Source organism: Xenopus tropicalis, chromosome 8 (genome assembly GCF_000004195.4).
Source record: "Xenopus tropicalis strain Nigerian chromosome 8, UCB_Xtro_10.0, whole genome shotgun sequence".
In the NCBI taxonomy this organism is placed as follows: Eukaryota; Metazoa; Chordata; class Amphibia; order Anura; family Pipidae; genus Xenopus; species Xenopus tropicalis.
This window is the reverse complement of record NC_030684.2, coordinates 10,419,998-10,426,303: the sequence shown is the minus strand read 5'-3', so window position 1 is coordinate 10,426,303 and position 6,306 is coordinate 10,419,998.

The following is a 6,306-nucleotide window of genomic DNA, read 5'->3' as shown; positions in this document are numbered from 1 at the left end:
TGGGTCCAGACAGGTGCACCTGGGACATGGTTGTACCTGTGGGTGCCACATAAGGGCTGTGATTGGCTATTTGGTAGCCCCTATATGGACTGGCAGACTACAGAAGGCTGTACTGTTTGGCAATACACCTGGTTTTTATGCAACCAAAACTTGCCCCCAAGTCAGGAATTCAAAAATAACTCCCTGGTTTGGGGGCACTGAGAGCAACACCCAAGGGGTTGGGGAGCAACATGTTACCCCCGAGCCACTGGTTGGGGATCACTGACTTAGATGCTTTTGACACCAGGCCACATTTTTCTTTGCACTTTTGTCATGGGAGTATCAAGTTAATATACTATATATATATATATAATGTATCTATATTGCAGTGTTTCTATATTAGGCCTTTATAGGAGATTATAAAACTCCAGCTGAGCAGATTCTATAATACTTCATTTTATTGTAGTTATACATCTTGTGCCTGGAAGCCGTGTCTGTCTGTCCCTGTCTGGTCAGACGTGTTCGGAAATCTATTTGGCCAATAACCAAATCCGTACATTTACTCAGTCCTAGGCTGAACTGGATGGCTGCTTCCCCAGTATCATATGGACATTTGGCTAAGCCAGTGGTGTAACAAGTCAGCACTGGGCCCCTCTGCAAAAAAAAAGCAAGTTACATACTTACATAGTTACATAGGGTTGAAAAAAGTTCAACTCATCCAAGTAAACCCAGCACACACAACCCACACCTACCAATCTATACACTCACATACATAAACTATATATACAACCACTAGTACTAACTGTAGATATTAGTATCACAATAGCCTTGGATATTCTGATTGATCAAGAACTCATCCAGGCCCCTCTTATAGGCATTAACAGAGTCTGCCATTACCCCATCACTAGGAAGGGCATTCCCCAACCTCACTGCCCTCACTGTGAGGAACCCCCTACCCAACATCCCCCGGCAGGGCATTCCCCAACCCCCTCACTGCCCTCACCGTGAGGAACCCCCTACCCAACATCCCCCGGCAGGGCATTCCCCAACCCCCTCACTGCCCTCACCGTGAGGAACCCCCTACCCAACATCCCCTGGCAGGGCATTCCCCAACCCCCTCACTGCCCTCACCGTGAGGAACCCCCTACCCAACATCCCCCTGCAGGGCATTCCCCAACCCCCTCACTGCCCTCACTGTGAGGAACCCCCTACCCAACATCCCCCGGCAGGGCATTCCCCAACCCCCTCACTGCCCTCACCGTGAGGAACCCCCTACCCAACATCCCCCGGCAGGGCATTCCCCAACCCCCTCACCGTGAGGAACCCCCTACCCAACATCCCCCGGCAGGGCATTCCCCAACCCCCTCACTGCCCTCACCGTGAGGAACCCCCTACCCAACATCCCCCGGCAGGGCATTCCCCAACCCCCTCACTGCCCTCACCGTGAGGAACCCCCTACCCAACATCCCCCGGCAGGGCATTCCCCAACCCCCTTACTGCCCTCACCGTGAGGAACCCCCTACCCAACATCCCCCGGCAGGGCATTCCCCAACCCCCTCACTGCCCTCACCGTGAGGAACCCCCTACCCAACATCCCCTGGCAGGGCATTCCCCAACCTCACTGCCCTCACCGTGAGGAACCCCCTACCCAACATCCCCCGGCAGGGCATTCCCCAACCCCCTCACCGTGAGGAACCCCCTACCCAACATCCCCCGGCAGGGCATTCCCCAACCCCCTCACTGCCCTCACCGTGAGGAACCCCCTACCCAACATCCCCCGGCAGGGCATTCCCCAACCCCCTTACTGCCCTCACCGTGAGGAACCCCCTATCCAACATCCCCCGGCAGGGCATTCCCCAACCCCCTCACTGCCCTCACCGTGAGGAACCCCCTACCCAACATCCCCCGGCAGGGCATTCCCCAACCCCCTCACTGCCCTCACCGTGAGGAACCCCCTACCCAACATCCCCCGGCAGGGCATTCCCCAACCCCCTCACTGCCCTCACCGTGAGGAACCCCCTACCCAACATCCCCCGGCAGGGCATTCCCCAACCCCCTCACTGCCCTCACCGTGAGGAACCCCCTACCCAACATCCCCCGGCAGGGCATTCCCCAACCCCCTTACTGCCCTCACCGTGAGGAACCCCCTATCCAACATCCCCCGGCAGGGCATTCCCCAACCCCCTCACTGCCCTCACCGTGAGGAACCCCCTACCCAACATCCCCCGGCAGGGCATTCCCCAACCCCCTCACTGCCCTCACCGTGAGGAACCCCCTACGCTGCTTCAAATGGAAGCTCCGTTCCTCTAATCTAAAGGGGGGGCCTCTGGTGCGCTGATTGTTTTTATGGGAAAAAAGAACACCCCCCAACTGCCTATAATCCCCTCTAATGTACTTGTACAGAGTAATCATGTCCCCTCGCAAGCGCCTCTTTTCCAGAGAAAACAACCCCAACCCTAACAGTCTCACCTCATAGTTTAACCCTTCCATCCCCTTTACCAGTTTAGTTGCAGTCTCTGCACTCTCTCCAGCTCATTAATATCCTTCTTAAGGACTGGAGCCCAAAACTGCCCCCATACTCACGGTGAGGCCTTACCAGGGACCTATAAAGGGGCAAAATTATGTTCTCATCCCTTGAGTCAATGCCCTTTTTATACAAGACAGCACTTTATTTGCTTTAGTAGCCACAGAATGACACTGCCTGGAATTAGACAACTTGTTATCTACAAAAACCCCTAGATCCTTCTCCATTAAGGATCCCCCAACACACTCCCATTCAGTAGATAGTTTGCGTTTATATTATTTCTACCAAAGTGCATAACTTTGCACTTATCAACATTGAACCTCATTTTCCAGTTTGCTGCCCAGTTATCTAATTTTGTCAAATCTCTCTGCAAAGCGGCAGCATCCTGCATGGAACTTATAGTTTTGCACAATTTAGTGTCATCAGCAAAAATAGAAACAGTACTGTCTATGCCCCCCTCCAGGTCATTAATAAACAAGTTAAACAGCAAAGGCCCAAGGACTGACCCCTGCGGTACCCACTAACCACACTGGCCCAATTAGAAAATGTTCCATTTACCACCACTCTTTGTAATCTATCCTTCAGCCAGTTCTCTATCCAATTACAAATATTATGTTCTAGGCCAATATTCCTTAATTTGATCATTAACCTTCTGTGAGGTACTGTATCAAACGCTTTAGCAAAGTCCAAGTAGATCCCATCCACTGCCATTCCAGCATCGAGGTTCCTGCTCACGTCCTTATTAATTACTTTCATGCACTTACTTTCCCTCCATCCTCCCCACCATCTAATTGTGCAGCCAGTGCATGGGCATCTGGCCCTCCATTCAGCATGATGTCAATAAAACTTGCCACAGTGTCCACAAAATGGCGCCTCCCCGCTCGCTGTAATTAAGTAATTCCAAGACTGAAGGAAACAAGGTTTATATTATTTATTAAGTGTAAGTGAACTTTATTTTGCTTGACAAACACAATAGAAAAGAATTTGGAAGTTTACTAAAAAAGTATATAAACATTTAATAAACCCAATAGGATTGTTTTGACTCCAATAAGGATTAATTATATCTTAGTTGGGATCAAGTACAGGTACTGTTTTATTATTACAGAGAAAAGGGAATCATTTAACCATTAAATAAACCCAATAGGGCTGTTCTGCCCCAATAAGGGGTAATTATATCTTAGTTGGGATCAAGTACAGGTACTGTTTTATTATTACAGAGAAAAGGGAATCATTTAACCATTAAATAAACCCAATAGGGCTGTTCTGCCCCAATAAGGGGTAATTATATCTTAGTTGGGATCAAGTACAGGTACTGTTTTATTATTACAGAGAAAAGGGAATCATTTAACCATTAAATAAACCCAATAGGGCTGTTCTGCCCCCAATAAGGGGTAATTATATCTTAGTTGGGATCAAGTACAGGTACTGTTTTATTATAACAGAGAAAAGGGAATCATTTAACCATTAAATAAACCCAATAGGGCTGTTCTGCCCCCAATAAGGGGTAATTATATCTTAGTTGGGATCAAGTACAGGTACTGTTTTATTATAACAGAGAAAAGGGAATCATTTAACCATTAAATAAACCCAATAGGGCTGTTCTGCCCCAATAAGGGGTAATTATATCTTAGTTGGGATCAAGTACAGGTACTGTTTTATTATAACAGAGAAAAGGGAATCATTTAACCATTAAATAAACCCAATAGGGCTGTTCTGCCCCCAATAAGGGGTAATTATATCTTAGTTGGGATCAAGTACAGGTACTGTTTTATTATTACAGAGAAAAGGGAATCATTTAACCATTAAATAAACCCAATAGGGCTGTTCTGCCCCCAATAAGGGGTAATTATATCTTAGTTGGGATCAAGTACAGGTACTGTTTTATTATTACAGAGAAAAGGGAATCATTTAACCATGAAATAAACCCAATAGGGCTGTTCTGCCCCCAATAAGGGGTAATTATATCAGAGTTGGGATCAAATACAGTTTACCTTTTTTGATTTTTACAGAGAAAAGGGAAATATTTTTTTACAATTTGAATTAGTTGATAATAATGGAGTCTATGGGAGATGGCCTTCCCATAATTCCTGTGTAAATAATATCTAAAAGATTATTACACCGTATAAATGTACAGCATTCCATTATCAACGTAACGAATGCAATATGACTATGAAGATTTTCATTTGTTCAGGTCATGGTATATCTAGTATAAATAAATCTAAAGCAACTGGACTTGCTAAGTAATCATTGAAGACGTTTCACTACTCATCCGAGCAGCTTCTTCAGTTCAACTGGTATGGGTATACAAGGACCAGTTTTACAGACAAAAACATGGCGGTGCAATGGGTTCACCAGTTTCTCCCATTGTAGCAAACTTGTATATGGAGGAAGTGGAAAGGAAGGCCCTACTTACATTCAATGGAACTACACCAAGTTCAGATATGTAGATGACACTTGGGTTAAAATCAAATCCAACGAAGTGGCGGCCTTTGCAGAACACATAAACTCAGTGGACAATAACATCAAGTTCACAAGGGAGGATGTCCATGGGAACAATCTTGCTTTTTTGGACTGTTTGATGTCCATCCAAGAGGGGGGTAACTTGAAAACAGAAGTATACAGGAAACCCACTCGTACTGATCAATATCTGTTGTTCGATTCCCACCATCCGCTGGAACACAAACTGTCATTAGAACTCTACACCACAGGGCGGAAAGTGTAACAACCGATACAGAGTCCAAGGACAAGGAACGCAAACATCTCAGAGGAGCACTGAAAGCTTGTGGCCACCCAGACTGGGCCTTTGTCAAAACAAGAGCAACTAAGCCCAACAGGAACACCAAAAGGAATAACCGTCCTGAGACACAGAAGAGGCGCAATATAGTCATCCCATATGTAGCAGGAGTGTCGGAGAAACTCAGGAGAATTTTCAACAAACACCACCTCCCTGTGTTTTTCAGAGACAAAAACTTGTACACCCAAAGGATCTAACACCAAAGGAAAAACAAAGCAATGTTGTATACGCAGTCCAGTGTAGCGAGGAGAGCACAGACCTTTACACTGGGGAGACAAAACAACTGGTCTTCAAGTGAATAGCTCAACAGAGGAGGGCGAACGCTATAGGCCAGGTGTATTTCTACACCTAAAAGACAAGGGACACTCCTTTTCACTAGCAACGTCCAAATTTTGGACAAAGAAGGCCGCTGCTTTGAAAGAGGCTATTCATGTTATAGTGGAGAAACCATCCCTAAACAGAGGCGGGGGCCTTCAACACCATCTGTCTGCTATATACAATGCTGTTCTAACATCTGTACCCCGGCAGTTTCAGAACTCTTCACACATCCATTTATGTAACTCTAACAAGTCACACCTGTTTCGATGAGTTGCATGATACGTTGGTAATCCTTTCAATGTAACCCAACAGCATTCCCATCTCTGTGAGTTTCAGCTGTCACCTTTCTGATGAGTTACAATGTGCCATTGTGATTGGATTAGTGGAAGAGTACATATGCCGAGGGCTTCCCATACCAGTCAGTTGAACTGAAGAAGCTGCTCGGATGAGTAGTAAAACATCTTCAATGATGACTTAGCAAGTCCAGTTGCTTTAGATTTATTTATACTAGATATAACAAATGCAAATACTTTTTATTTTATAAATTACTTCATTCTTTTTAAAGGAAATGTAATGGATAAATGGAAAAAACCCTAATTGTGTAGGCAATTATGAATATACGGTGCTGGTTTCATCATAAACATTAATCCTATCTGTAAAAATGGTCCGTTTATTGGAGCTCCCTATAGAT